General features: G+C 43.0%; 1 protein-coding gene across 1 annotated transcript in view; it reads left to right on the top strand.

The window, feature by feature from the left end:
• The window catches only part of zfpm2a (zinc finger protein, FOG family member 2a), a 139810-nt gene that overhangs the window by 18384 nt on the left and 105050 nt on the right, over nt 1-16376 (top strand). The window lies entirely within an intron of this gene.

A 16376-nucleotide genomic window follows, 5' to 3' on the forward strand; every position in this document is an offset into this window, starting at 1 on the left:
GCGTCTGGTTCGTCTGTGGATTGACGATGAGGTCTTCGCAAGTGAGGGGGCTTGGCGTCCATTGTTGTGTCGCGGGGTGAACTTGATTGACAGCTACGGGTGGAGGAGGAGGTGGGCAGTGATGGGGAAGTTGGACAGAGAGGGTGGAGGGTGCAGGAATAGCTTCAGCTCAGACCTGCTGGGGTGCGATCTCACCAAAGCACCAAACGGGGGCCTATATCAGCGAACCCCCCCCCCCCAAACCACAAAAAAAGTGACAGAGGGTAGAAGAGAGGGAGACGATCAGATAGAGGGTTTGAGAAGAAGAAAAGGGGTAAGGGCCTAACAGTGCCAGACAAAAAATACAGCCAGCCCAATTCAACAAACCCAAACTATCCTCCCTTTATTTATGTTAAAAGGGTTGGTACCATTGTTTGATACCAGCACCAGTACACTTTTGTATTCTTTTTTTTCGAGGATTATAAACAAAGATATGTTTTGCTAAAAAACACTCTTTTATATCTTTACCAAATTAAGTGAAACCTCTCATCAGTGTTTAATTAAAACTCTGTGTAAATAGGGTCTAAAGCAGAAATCATCAACACGGGGTCCTCAGAGTTACTGCGGGGGGGGGGATTATTGTTTAATACCTTTTTATATATATATATATATATATATATATATATATATATATATATATATTAATAGCTTAGTATTGTAGGGCAACGTAAAAAGGTATGTGTATATGCTTTAGGCCTCCCTACATGTTAGGCCCAGTTTATTAAGCAACTCAATTTTATACAATATATGTAGTAGGGGTTCCCTGTTTGTCTCTCTTTCAGGTAAGGGGTCCGTAGCCAAAAACCACTGGTCTAAACTTAGCAAAAATGACCATTAAAACAACTACACAAATCTGAGAATCTGACCAACTTGCGATTGTCAGTCGGTACTCAGAAAGTACAAGATTCAATACATATTTCAGTGTCAGTTTCCATCTAATGCTTCTGCTCTTGTGCTCCTACTCCACCGAGCTGCTTCTCTGCAACACCTCTTTGCCTTGTAACATCCAACAGTCCTGCCATAGAGCCCACTGAATTAAAACATGCAGCATAACCTCTTCCCAATATACTCTACTGTATGTTTTCCTAGTTCGGCGAGCACATCCGTGTGGAATTGAAGCACAGAGTGCTGTTTCCAATGGCATTATCCAGTGGGTGTGTATGAAAGCTGCTCCTTTTCTCTAGTGGAGGTGGTGTGTGGGTGGGTTCGAGGGAAGGCTGGGAGGCTGCTGAGACCCCAGCGTTATCAGCACCAGATGCAGGTTGACTTCAGACTTTCAATGGAAGGTAAAGAGAGAGAGGGGGGAAATTAATGAGAGCCATAAAGCCAGCAGGATAAATAATTAGCCAACTGCTCCTTAGACCCGTCCCTTCATTAGCAGCTACCAATAAATTCTCCTTTCAAAGTTTGTTTGTCAAAACTACAGCCTGATGCAGTTGGCTCTTTTTTTTGTGTGGCGATTGCACGCATGTGTGCATTTTTCAGATTCATTTGTTGCCGTTTTTTTGCTGTGCTGTCCCTCTTCATTTGTCATGCACAGCCGAGTGACAGGTTTCTCTGTCCTGCCACCGATAATTGGCCGGACCAGTGCTTCCTCCAAACGTGTGCAGCACAGACCGACAGAATAAAAGACAATTCAGCTGTCATAGCATTCTTCATAAATCATCTGGATTAGAGTGTCATATTTGTGTCCACATTTTGTTTAGAATAATCACAAGGACATAATGTTGCTTGTTCAGTCGTGGCTGATGTTCCCCAGTTGCAGCTTTTTTCGAAACAGTGCGGGCTGTAAAACACATTGCTTTGAACAGATACAGAACCAGACGGGCCTCAAAACCGCATTAATGTCTGTCAATTGATGACATTTCTCTGAACTGATTGCTACTTTGCCGTGCCCCTCGTCAGGATCAAAGCTAATTTTTGCTGCATTAGAGGACACTTTGTGCCAGTGTACTGTGTGTTGATCTGGAGTGTTTTACATGCGGTTCGCTCCCTAAGGATTTTGTATTATTGTTGTCACACTATATGGAGCACAGCCACTTGTATTGTTCTAATACTCCACCGGTAGATTTGAAAAGAGCTGAGCAATCACCCAAAGACTTACATTATCCTCTAGTCTTTGATCGCTATTCATGTGTCTGGGCTAAGTAATCTTCCTCTCTAATCTCATTCACAGATATAAATAAACAAGTAATGCTCTAAACGAGAGAGAGCACACGAGTGAACATCCAGAGGATTATGGTAATGTGTGGATAAACAGAGGTGTTTAAAAAATGTGACTTTATATTAAGAAAGTTACTTCTCTAAAAAAACAAAAATCAGTTTTCACTCCGTGAACACAGAGCAATTAATCAGTAAATTTTGTTTCACTCAAATATTCTGCATGGGTAAATTATGAAGTGATGCTCTTTTAATGTTTCTAGCAGATTTATACAACAAATACCGTATTAAGCTGTTACTTTGTTCAATAAGGTACTCTCCATGACAGTCAAATTCCCTTGGGAATCATTCAGATGATAGATATGTCAGTATTTGCTCACTATTGATTAACACCTTATAAATAAAAGCCCCAAACCCTAAATACCATCTAAATCAACATGCCCATATTGCCGATTGATTTTTTTTTTTTTTAGGACATTGCTCTTTTTTTCTCATCTCTTCCAACTTGACATTTGGAAAGTCAGGAATCAATTATGTCTCCATCCCAAATGAAAGGCGGAAAAAACTAGTTTTTGACTTTAAAGTAAGCCTAGCTCGCCTTTGACACGGCACATTACAAAGGGAAAGGAAAATCACACTGCATACCTGATCCATAAAAAAAAATAAAAAAAAGCCTTTGAAATGGATTGCTGGGTGGGATCCAGTCTGGCACAAGTCATGGCATTGATGGCACAGCCCCTGGGCGCAGGGATACTTGGCCTGGACAAGACGGTTGCTGGGCCCGTATCAGTGGGCACTGGCCCATCCTCTGGGAGCTCCTAAGCCATGCCGTCTGAAGAAGAACTGATGGGGTTGGCAGCACATATGGGCATGCTACGGGTTTTTATTTCAGTCAAAAACAGTCCCGATGTTATCGCCTTCAGCAACATCAGCGAGGCTGACCGAGATGATTGGGCTTCACACGAACACACACAAAAAACAACCTCCTGCAAATTAACTTCAAAACAAAAACTTTTCTTTCGTCCCATCTGCGGCGCTTTCTTCAGTTGTAACACCGTATACACAGCCCAGGTGTAGGTGTAGCAAATCTAATTGCAAACCGTTTTTTCTATCTTCCGTATTGTGTTGAGGTGACAATTTGTTCCAGCTAATTGGACATTTTGCGTTGGCCATCACTGCACACGACATCAGCCTATCGCAAGCGACATTGATATGATGAGCGGATTTGGCTATAAAGCCTCCACTGTTTCTTCAAACCGAGACAGGAAGCTGACAGCTGCAACAGTTTTCAGTAATAGTTAGTTGATAACCATCCACGGGGTAATGAAACTTACACCTTTGATGAGAAGTTGAAAAGAGAGTGTTTCACTGTTGGCTTGGCAGAACATTAGACATGGCTGCAGGCAGGCAGGGGCAGGCGAGGGATCGAGCTGTTTTAATAGGGCTCATGCAGAGGTGACGGGAGCACTGCATTCACTGAACTGGAGGTGTGAGCCGGGGCTGCCAGTACATATCTTTTGTCTTTCATTATCTTTATTTCCTTATTATTTTAAATGGCCGGTGTGTGTGTGTGTTTTTTTTTTCTCCACTAGAAGCTTTTTTGATATCCATTTAGATTGGAGCTTCATTAAAAAACCTCAGACAATGGAGTGACTTCTAATTAAGAAGCGCCGCATCTGGCCCCTGGCACCCTATCCCGTTGTTCCATCTATTTTGCTGGGGAGAATTCATTTGTTTCTTAATTAAGAAAAACACCAATAGCGTGAAAAATCTGCTTATGGTACCTGAATCCTAATTAGTTAAATAGTGAGGGGAAGGGGAAAACACATTCCAGTAGCCCTAGAAATGAACTCGGAGCTGATAAAAATGAACTAACTAGCCTTGCATAAATCCAAGCTGGGGAGAAAGTGTACCATCATTATGGCTAAGACAATATGCAAACTATCTTCAAAGAAATCAAATTGCCGGAATGTTTTCATTTGCATGTATTAACCATTAACATAATGAGGAGAAGTGACATTGGACCCGGATTGTGTGTCTGTTCGGATTGATAACTCTGCTGCATCTGCAAATACTCTCCTCTGCAAAATTATGCTAGCAGTCAAATCAGTGTTGAACTGTGGAGGGAGAGGGAGAGTGATGGAGAGAGGGAGAGAAAGACAGAGACACACAGGCAGAGAGAGAGGAGAGGGAGTCAAGGCTTTTTCTGTTTTATCATGGAGCTCTGTGCAAACCTGCTGCAGTGTTGAATCAGAGCCATCATCCTCTGACAGCTATCCTTAAACAGGAAGGGGCCGCGAGTCATTGTCTCTAAGGCTCTGGCGAAAGCTGCTGTGTGTGTGTGTGTGTGTGTGTGTGTGTGTGTGTGTGTGTGTGTGTGTGTGTGTGCGTGCGCGTGCGTGTGCGCGTGCGTGTGTGTGCGTGTGCGTGTGCGTGTGTGTGTGTGTGTGTGTGTGTGTGTGTGTTTGGGGCAAGGGGACGTAGGGGGGGATGTGCCCATGTGGCTGTTAGCTGGGGATGGACCTCGAGTGGGCACACTTCATACTCTTCACCCTCCCCCCATCTTACATATCGGACACATGCACACACACGCCTGTACACAGACACATGCATACTTGTTTAGCCCCCCCCACACACACACACAGACATCTGAGTGCTTCCAGGATACCAAAGGCTCACTTATCTGTTCCGTAAAGACTCACCACGGCCCATATTGGGCGAGTTGGTGGGCAACCAGCCAAATCCACTGTGTGTTCTCCGACTGCAGGCGTCATGCGAAACATTGAAATGTGTCTTCAATATTCAAAATAATTTTTCCAACATGCTACTTCCCAGGATCAGCCTCTTAGGTCAAATTATTCAATTAAGTGTCTGTTTATTACTGATACCAAAGCTGGGTGGCGGTTGTACTTATCACCTTTTTTGCAGATTGGTGTTCTTGCAGAATACCACCATAAAGATTGCCTTGGCTGTAATTAAAATGGCACAGAGACAAATTTGGCGCAGGGCTAAGAGACGGGGAAATGAAGGCGGTAGGGGGAAATTGCAGAGGCTACATTCTGTCATCCAATGAAAAAGTTGAGGCTGTAAAGCAGCAACATTGTTATCAGAGCGCTACTGTACAGTACATCGCATTTCCTCACATACCATAGCATGTATGTGAGGAAAAAAATGCAACCTTGTGGTGGTGGTGGTGGTGTTGTCATCGGGGTGCATTTATGTACAGAAAATGGTCAGGAAACAGGGGCTTTTCAATTGTGGCTCTGACTAAAGCAAGTAAACAGGAGTCAGTAATGGTTTGTGTGGCAGAGCGGATGCTGTTTAGACGTCCTAAACGCCAGCCGGGCTTGCGTCCATCCACAGGCCTGTGTGTTTGATTGCTATTGGCAGGCTATAGGGACACGTGTTCCCGTGCCTCGTGGCAAACATACCTTTCACCGTCTTTGACTCCACAAGGCTGTGTGACTTCTCTGGGAAAAAATATGAAAGAAATCAAAGCGCCAATAAGCTGAGGGTGTTAAGCCACAGAGAGAGAGAGAGAGAGAGAGAAAAAAAGAAAAGAAAAGAAAGAAAGACCTGAGCGACTTTGGATTTTGACAGAATCTTCATGCGCTCTCTGACAAAAAAAATTTGCATTGTTATCACAAATAACTGCCGATGTTTTTACTTGGTTGTACATTTTTGTGAAATATGTAAAAATGTAAACCGAGCCTAACGATTCCCTTAATGACGCAGATCTTGCTTTTTCCCCCCTTTCCGAATCGCGTCTTAGCGAGCTTCTCAGTGCAAGGATGTCTGATATCTGAATATTAAAAGGGAGTTTCAAGCTCATCTGCAAATGTGATTTGCACATATCACACTTCTGCAGTCGTCAAGCTGCTTCATCGCCAAGCTTCTGAGCAAAGACGTCTGGGGAGGGGAGGGAGAGAAAAAAAAAAAGATGCACATATGGGTTGCTATTGATGTATTCCATTTCTGACCTAATTTAAATCCCTGCCAACAAGCTCATATGCATACTGTACATTTGCTAAATTACAGAGTGTAAACCTTTCCTTCTCACAGAGACAGGTGTAAACATCAATGTTGTCATAATGCACCACCAGTAAATATGATAATCACGCCATGCTGCAATAGAGTACAAAATAATTTGGACATCATTTTGATGCCTGAGGGGCCCAGGGGAATGCCCTCCAGAATGAAGGTGGCCCATTGACATGCTATACACGCCAAGATATAATTATGGCTGCCTGTCTTTGTTCCTCCCAAGCTTCCTCTCAGAGCACTAGTAATTTGCTTGTGATTTTTTGGTATTCTTTACGATTGAGTTATTCTCTGTGGACTTGAGTATTACATGGGTGTAAATGAAGAAGAAGCTGCTCTGCTGCCAAATCCCAACTTCAGAAACTTTGTGTGTAATATCGTAACGGCAAAGTTGGCGCAGATAGAAATAAGTTATTTTGTAAAGCTTGATTTAAAGAATGATGTGGGACTCTGACACACTATTCCTTTTTTTCGATTTTTTTGCCGCCTGCTCCGAGAGTCATCTCTGAGCTATCTGCGTGGGACATTGCTGATAATAAGGGCCAATGCCAGAATATCTTTAGGGTATGCAGTGTGTCGAAGCTGCGGTTTGTTGTCATGATAATCCCCTCATTTGTAATGTCGGGATCAGCAGGTTACGGCTCTCCACTTGCCTGCCATGTCAAGGCTTGGGACTGGCGAGGTGGATTGTCATTTTTGAAGCAATATTTTGACAGCGCCTTCACTTTGTTCGTGTGCTGCGGCTCAAAGGTCAGAGCTGTGCCACTTCCATTTAATGTGTGTGAACACTCAATCCCTGAGGAGTCCACATCTCCCACCCTGCATGAGTCTCTCTCTCTGACACACACACACACACACACGCACACGCAGGCACACACACACGCACACACACGCACACATGTAGTCTTTCTGCCTCTCGCCATTTAACTCACTTGTTTTAGGAGATAGATGTCAAGGCTAGTCCCACACAGAGCTTTAAAGTGGGTCTAAAGCTCCCAAATTGAACGGCAATTACAACGTATAAACCTTCCAATTAGGGTATCGCAAAGACAGCCACCTCTCCCTCAGTCACTGCTGTTGTCGCTCGCCTCCTATCACACACACTATTGTGTGTGTGTTTTCAAACATAGTGTGGTATGATTGTTACAACTGCACAATGTCTCAATGGTGTAGCTGTCAGCTGTTTTTCCTGTGCGCTTAGTGCCACTCCTCAGACACCGAGGCAGGTTATGTCAACCAAATAAGGCACATGTCAGTAACACAAAAAGACATTGTTGCTGGTCCATTGTTACCTGCTCTGCCAGCTATCATATAGAAAGTGATGGAGTGACTGTGTTTTGGGAGCGCGGTGCAGCTCCAGAGCCCCAGGGGTATTATGGGTGTAAATCTCCCTCGCACAGTTCTGCTCCAGGCCAGGGAGAGCATCATCATTAGCCAGAGCAGATGGAGGAGCTTCAGCACTGTTTTTCCTTCTCTCTTCTGTCGGGCTACACTGCTGGAATCTGGTTTGATACAATGAGAGTGCATCGGCGCAACAGCCGTGCTCGACAAAGAATGATGAAATCCTCGTGAAATCAGATGAAAGCTATACAGTACAAACATAAGAAGTGATGATAGTGGAGCTTTGCTTAAGGACTGAGTGTGTTCATACAGTACGCTTGTGTTCTTTTGTTTTGGTGGCAGGAGAGTACCATGCAAGCTACAGTAGGCTTTGACTTATGATGAAGGCCGACAATGACATTAGATTAAATGATTAGTCAATTATTCAATTAGTCGATCCAGTGAAAATTAATGTAAGTGGTTTGATGATTAGTTCATCGTTTTACAGTAAGCCATTTTCTCAAGCAAAAATATCAAACATTCTTTGGTTCCAGCTTCTCAAATGTGAGGATTTGTCACCTTTGCATGTCTTACATCATTGGTTGGACTAAACAAGACATTTAAAGACGTCAAATTGGGCTCTTGGAACTGTTTTCTCACATTTTACAAAAGATGAATCAAGAAAAGATTTTGTCAGATTGCCCCATTATGAAAATAATCGTCATTTGAATTGGTATTACTGATATTGATGTTTAATATCTTTAAGTGCAACTATTCTATGCCACAGATTTGAATATTTCTACCGTCTACAAAGACTTTTTAGAGTAAGCTGCTTTTTGTGTCACGAGTCATCATATTCAATAGTATGTCCAACTTTAATATGTTTGTTTTATGACAAAATCAGTCAAATTTAGTAATCAAAATGGCAGGTTTTCTAGAAACATTCCTGCGCTAGACTGAAGCACATGACTGATAGCAGATATTTCATAAAAAGCCAATATCTTGCTAATATATCAGCCTGATTCCAAGCAGCTAACCATTGCAATCATTTATCAATGAGGAGTATTTATCTAGCTCCTCATTGATGCTGCAGCGTTTCACAGTGCTAGAGGCCTGCTACCCAGGGAGCAGTGTGTGTGTGTGTGTGTGTGTGTGTGTGTGTGTGTGTGTGTGTGTGTGTGTGTGTGTGTGTGTGTGTGTGTGTGCGTGCTCTCTGAAGCAATGGCAGAATCCTAATCTTCCAGCAAGAAGCTTCACATGGCCAGATCAAGAATTAGGAGGGAGGCTGGGCGGGGGGAGGGGGTGGGGGGGTGCAGAGGGAAAAAAAGCCCATCTCGGTCTGTGTTTTAAAGGACAGTGCTTTGAATGTCATTTGACAATTTCCTTTTAATTAGAACTAATTTACAGAAAGATGCCCACCAGCTAATCTTTACAGGATAATTAACTTCTATTTTCTTTACTTTTAATTAAAAAGTGGAAAAGATTTAGCTGATCCATAAAGAATTGTTCTTTTGAAATGTTCATCAGACTTCACACTTCTTTTGGCATTGGTAATATTTAGATCCTATCTGCTGCTCACAGCCTCCACTGAGTTAATGCAATGATTTTCTCCCCCTTATCCGAGGTATTAAGAAGTGGAACTATCAATAGTAGAAATAGGAACCAGAGGAAAATTAGAATTAAATTAATGAAGAATTTATTGCAAAAGGAACTCCCCCCACACACACACACACTCACACTCACACACACACACACACACACACACACACACACACATCCTTCATAATACTGCAATGAAATTGGTATCTTAGATATATCCATTTCTTAGAAATTCCTTGATGGGAAAATATTGTTTTATCTACATTATTTGATACAGTAATAATTTTTCCTTTTTCTGAAGGCTCCCCATTACATTCTTTGAAATGACGCTCGGCTAAAAGCTAATTGTTGCAGAGGCTGCATTCACAATGTTGCTATTTCGGCGGCCACAGACCTCACAGGCCACTGATTGTTATGAATGCGATGCTTTTCAGGTTAAACAGCGGCATCTTATTAAGCACTTAGGACACAGTGAAGTGCCTGGCGCTGCTACAGGATGAAAACTCTCTCGTCCTCATCAGAGCTAGGGGGAGAAAAGTATTTTCTTGCCACTTTTAGCACCTTCCAACAGACTTTACTTAGTGGAGATAAAGTGAGCCAATATGAGGTGAGCGCGCTGTAGACAGAGCCTCCGCTCGTCTGCAGACGAGCCAATGGCTGAAGATGGATGCCCCCACTTAACCATGATAGCTCCCTGGAGGAGCCTCACTCAATGGCTTCATTAAAAAAGTGAACGTTCTAGTGAAAAAGCTCGCTTATAAACCAGTAATTAAGACCACACATATTTTACCTCCTTTGTTTCAGCTGTCACATCCGGTGTACAGGCACATGGTTGACTTTTATTTCCTTATAAGTAACAGAATGACACTATTAAATCATTCAGCCACAGGAGAAGTGAGTGTCGAAAACAGGAAGGACTTGAGGATGCTTAAATACAGCAGACTGGCTATTTTAACAGCATTTTAATCTGTTCGCTGCCCCCTGCAAAGCAAAATGTTACCCTGCAAGAGCCACATTAGCTAAGCCCAGACTTGGAGGACAAGCTTTGTGACTTTTATGGACATAAACGTTGTACCAGTGTTTGGACAGTGTGTGTGTGTGTGTGTGTGTGTACGTGCGTGCGTGCGTGCGTGTGTGTGTGTGTGTGTGTGTGTATGCTTGTGCGTGTGTCTCTGTAAACTCTAGAGAGGCAAGTAGAGGCAATAGAGTGAAGCAGGACCCAGCTAACTCCACAGAGAAACTGGCTGGCATCTGCTGAATATGCTGGGCACGCTCAGAGGTGCCTCCAGCATTTTAATGGCATAGTCAAATGCCAGCATGTTTTCATGCCATTCCAATTCCAATTCATTGGATAAAGAAGTAAGAGCGTGTTATTCCCCTTCAACAGTCCAGACAGAAACACTGGGCGCAGCAACACAGAACCGAGCAACTCCGCAAAACACGCTGCGATTCTGATTGGAATAAGATTCTCGAAGAGAACAGTGTTAACCGTCTTTGAGACATGTGACATTATTCTGCATGTGGGCAACACGGAGACAGCGATATTGACAGGGGTACTTTTTTCCCCAGCTGATGGCTGCGTCTCAGTCTAACAGCGTGAAGCATAAATGTAACCTAGTGTAAACTTAGTGGGCCATCTAAATGCATGATGTCATCAGATTGCATTTAGATTCCCGCGCTGCAGCCTCACAGGCGACTGCGTATGTTCATATGTGCTAGTGTTTTTTTTTCCAAGGATGTGAATACATTTACTCATCCCCCTTCGGTGAACCCGCCCTCCCTCCCTCCCTCCCTCCCTCCCTCCTTCTCACCGCAATTTCCAAACGAGCGTTGGTGCTGAGTTTTCAAGCCGTTTGTTGACTGTTGATTGTAAGTGCCCGAATTTAGGAAGGCAGCCATTTCTAATCACGAGAATTACATTGCTTAGCAACCGCAAAATCAAGTTAAACAATACCATTGCTTATTCTTGGTTCACAGACTTCAGCTCTGAGAAAACATCAGTCTCCACTGAAGCTGTTCCGCGCTCCTCCCAGCACACACACACACACACGCACGCACACACACGCATGCACGCACGCACGCACGCACGCACGCACGCACGCACGCACGCACGCACACACACACACGCGCACACACACAAGCAGTCATTCACAGACAGTATACAAATGATACAAATGGTAAGTTACTTTTGACTTCTTGTGTTGCAGCATTAGCTCCACATTTAGTTTGATCACAGTGTACAACTTGGAAAAAGGCTTTTTTTTTGGTAGCGTTAACGCAGTATGAAAAAAAGATGTTAGAAATGAAAAATTCCTTCGAGGGTTCCTGTAGCATATTAAGCCATTAGGAGTTGCGCAAATGGTATCTATTTCATTACAGTGATCAAGGATTAAATTAGAGGCCTGAGCCCTGTAACATATACACTAAGTCTCCTGCAAGGCTGAGGGAGCCCTCTGCTTCCCAAAGGTCATTAGAGCGGAGGAGAGAGTATGGCCCCCAGTCTCTCCTCGCCTCTCTCCACTTTCTCCCCCCTTCTCCTTCTCTTCTCTCTCAGCCTTCCCAACTCTTCGAGACTAAACAGTTTTTCCTATTTTCACACTTTTCTGTCAGAGAGAGAGTGTTTTTCTCCAGCTGTGGAAGGAAACTCACGCGTACAGCTACTTGCAACACAGTGGCGGAGCCAGAAGTTGGAAAAACATTTGGGGCCCAAACCTAGGAGGTTTCCCCATTTACGGCAGCCATATGCACTATTTTTAAAGCAAATTTTTAAATAACACAATGCCTAAAAATCGGTACATCATTTTAGAAAAACATCATAGCTGCCAAGGGGGGAAAAAATGCCAACATCCTATCTTGTATCTAATTTTTCTCCAACTGTGCTTATGCTTCTGAAACCAGAGCACAACAAATGTTGAAGATGACTCATTTTCACTCCTGCCACCTAAAAAGAGGCAAACATTGTCTGATGTTACTATTTTTAAGTTACATAACATAACCTGGGTAAGAATTTGGCATAAACAAAATTACTAATCTTGAAACCTGTTTTTGTGATACTATGCTGGAGTAGAGTTCACAGAATGAATGTTTAGCTGACAAATCTGCTACATTGGATCCATCCAACAATCACCAAAATTCACTTAATTTAACTAGATTTCTTCAGGGAATAGCATAGTGTTTAACACACAGTTTTAAGGTGTTTTAAAAACCTAAACGATTTGGGGCTTTTACATAAGAAAACATTTGGGGCTCGAGCCCTAGAAGCCACCCACACGTGCTCTGTCAGTGTTGCACCTTGAGACAAAGTCTATACTTCCTCCCCTGTAGAAGTTTAAAGAGCCTGTGGCGTATGTGTGTGTTCACCTGGAAGTGACGAAAGCCCAGTATCAGTGTTGGCACAAAGGAGCAGTCTCAGGGAGCGCAGTTGGCAGAGGTTGAGCTGTGTGGCCCTGTTGGATTATTTCGGGCTGCATTATGCATTCATGTTTAGTCTCAGGTGCTACGTTTTATCCCCAGGCCAGCTTGGACACATTTTCAATGGACCTTTTGGATGAAAAACTGTATAGGTGGGAGCAAAAAATGATTTCCACGCTTATAGAGATCTGTGGCTTTGTTCTGTCAGATTCAATTACCTCACCTCTAATTAGGAAGCTATAGAGGAGGCCGGGTTTGTGATCCACACATCACACTGTGGAGCCTGCTGATAATGTGAGGTATCGCTATCACAGCGCGGCCACAAGCTCCCCACATTGCGGACGGCTGAAAAAGCACGCCATGAAATTAGTCACTTTTGCACATACACACAGTTGTTTAGAGCTCCTCTCTTGTTGTTTTTTAAGTGTGAGTTTTTGGAGGCAAGGTTGGCATATCTGTGTTTTTTTCCTTCCATTTTCTGTTTTAGTCCACTGAGGCTCAGACTCGTGTACAGTGTTTTCCTGAAAGATATGCTCATTCCACCACCTCTGTCCGTACTCCTCTCTTCCCCGCTCCCCTTCCTCTGTGACTCATTAATCCTCTGTCCATCATATGGTCTCAGAGTATCACCCCATTTTATAGACTCAGTGGGGGCATTACCATATCCCTCTCCGGAGCTCCACTCCACATGGCCGATCCCTATCAGACAGAGGCCATGCCATGAACAAAAGAACCACTGTGATCAAGCCTGCATTCAGCTACCAATGTCTCTATTAGCATTGGCTGCTCCTGCCTGCATGACTGTTTGAACAGGGCTGAGATTTCTCTCTCCGGTCAGCAGAGGAAGAGTCTGATGAATGCGGATGATACAGTTGAGGGCGGGGGGTGATGGGATACCTGGACACTGACCCTAACTGAAAGGAAGTTCAGACGAGGGTGCAGTTTCCTAAAACATCCTCTGAAAATTGAGCAGATATGAGTCTTTGTGCTGGGATGAATTTTGTAGCAAACCAAGCCTTTCTCTAGAAAGTCAAGCTCATGAATTAGCACTTGAAAGTCTGACCTGAACAGCTGTCAGACTTAAGGCGATATAGATAAGTATTGTAGGACTGCGACTAATAATTATTCTCTTTATGAATCTGATGATTGTTTTCCACGATTAATTGACTCATTGTTTAGTCGAGTGGTTCCCAACCCTTTTGATGAAGCAAAGTCTGCTCAGACTCACCACAGGTTATGACTAGGGCTGGGTACTGAATTCAATACTTTTTAGGCACCAACCGAATTGCCTCTAAAGTATTGAGTATCAAAAAAATGCCTCGTCATTCAATACCCAATTTTAATACCTAAGGAGTAAATCTTGTCAGTGAGCCAATAAGCAATGCAGCATGTTTCTACCAAGTTCTAATAATGTCTGTGATTGGCTGTCTACGTTACACAGAGACTGGGCTCATCTAGTCGGAGCTGAAACATAAATAAAAGGATTTGTGCTGTAATGTGTAACGTTGGAATTTCTTTTTGTTTTCTAAAATTGGTATAAAAAAAAAGTAGCATTTAGGAACCGGTATCAAAATCACGGTATCGGTATCAAATGTTTTTGAACGATACCCAGCCCTAGATATGACCCAATGAAAATGTATCCAGTATCCAGAATGTCACCAAAAAAAAATGCAAAAATCTGAGAAAAGTCATATTTAACAATGAAACATAATTTTGTGCAACAGATACATATTCATTATTTACTCATAATTAATGAATTATTCTCATATCCTCTTCATCATGGGACCGCCTCAGATTTATTTAGGATCCCCTGGGGTTCCAAGTTGGGAACCGTTTGTTCAGTGATGGGAAGATTAGAAAAAAGAATGCCCATCACGATGATTATAATATTTGAGAGGCTGAAATCCCTGCGTGTTTGACATTTTTGCTGTATAAAGGACACTTTTTTTGATAAATCAATTATCGAAATCGTGCTTGATTAACCTTTTCTTGATCGGCTAATAAATTCAACACTGTTTGTTTGTTTCATGTGGTTTTGAAAATCGCTGCTTTGTTCAGAAAAGGGTTTTTTAGAAATGTAACTGAAGGATGTTTTGGAAGCTTAGATGCGTATGTCAATCTTAAAAAAGAGCTGCCATTTAATAGTGACTTGGTTTTCCTTTTTGTAAACAGTATAGTAGTTTAAGGCTAGCCACATGGAGCAAAGCAGGGTTTGTAGATTATATAACAAGGACAAGACACATGCAATAAGTGAAAGACACCACATGGATTACCAAATAGATTTCCAAGTAAGTTTCTATAACTGTGTTTTTTAATTCCAAGATCACCTCATATCATTTGTTGTGTCTGTTTTAATGAGTGCACCATCTGAAAGCACACTATGTTGTTTTCTGTGGCGACGTGAAATGCGGACGCTCTCTCTCTCTCTCTCTCTCTCTCTCTCTCCGCGGTGTCATTGGCCATCTGAACTCCAGAGGAGGCTTGATAAGAGGGTGAGGCAGCATGCATTCCTCTGGCCCAATTCGTCAGCAGACCCTATAGAAATGCACCAACAAGCGGCGGGTCACACAGTGAATGTGACAGGATTTTAAACAGTACACAACTAAATATAGCAGGGACACCACTATCAGAAAATGAGTTAGGAGTGTGGTGCTAGTCGTTTAGAAAGTCATTATTCTTATCATTGCTGTCTCTGAAATAATTTCAGGTCTCTCTGTGCAATGAATACTGTATAATAAACTAAACACGTGAGAATGCGCACAAACTTTGGTAATCTACGCAGTGCCCACAAAGTAGCCATCAGACCCTCCTTTAATGTCTCTGACTGGGTGGAGTATTTCATTTTTCCATATTCAGGAAGGCCTCCAGTATCTCTATCAGTTTGAAAAAGCTCCATTTAGTTGCTATCTGTTAGAGTGGGGAAGTGAGATGCCCTTATTCCGAGTCTATTAAACCTCAATTCTATCTCATCTTATCTACCTAATCTTTGTGTCTTATTGACCATGAAGTTTATCTTGAATCTCCCTTTACCCTTATTATCGCACAACACTGTAGGTCTATTTTCTATGGTGCAACAGTGCTGCTGTATTCACCGGCAACAGAGGAAGAATCGTTTAGTTGTACACACAGTTCTTATTCAGCTGTGTAATGGAATGTGTACAGAGTGTGTGTATAGAAATGTATTTCCCCGCTTTCTTTCACACTGGCCTCAATTGCCTTGGCAGGACCTTTTTAACGCCAGTCATATAATCTCCCCTTGACACTGCGATATTTATCTCTCAGTATCATCTCAAGCGATGGTAGACTCATCGAGTCCCTTCACGCCTCGCTCCACTCCTCGGCGAATCAGCAGAAGGCATCAGATAAGATCATAAAACTGTATCCTAATTTAAAAGCAGCACCCTGCCTCCGCAGCGTCTATTAGAGATCCGTGTGCTAATTCGTTTCATGTCCGGGGCTCCTGCAGATGTAGGCTTCTACAAAGGAGTCATTTGTAAGACTAATGAAAAGAGCAAGCAGTTTGTGGACATCAGGGGGGTCTTTTATGAGGCTCGGTGCGGGAAGAAAGAGAAACAGGAGAGGCACACCAGCCCCACTTTTCTGAACTGAAATTATTGCTTTATTAAAGCTGAGGGGCTCACTCCCGCTACAATAGAACAGACACGTTAAAGGTGTCGAGAGGATATCAGTGCACTCTGTTTGAGCTCCAGAATGATGCACAAGAGGCTGCAACATAGCGCATGTGTGACAGGCGGAAACAGAGACAGCATCCACATCTAGCAGGCGGTGATGGCAGCACTTTTGAT

This window comes from Sander vitreus, chromosome 6, assembly GCF_031162955.1.
Source record: "Sander vitreus isolate 19-12246 chromosome 6, sanVit1, whole genome shotgun sequence".
Lineage (NCBI taxonomy): Eukaryota > Metazoa > Chordata > Actinopteri > Perciformes > Percidae > Sander > Sander vitreus.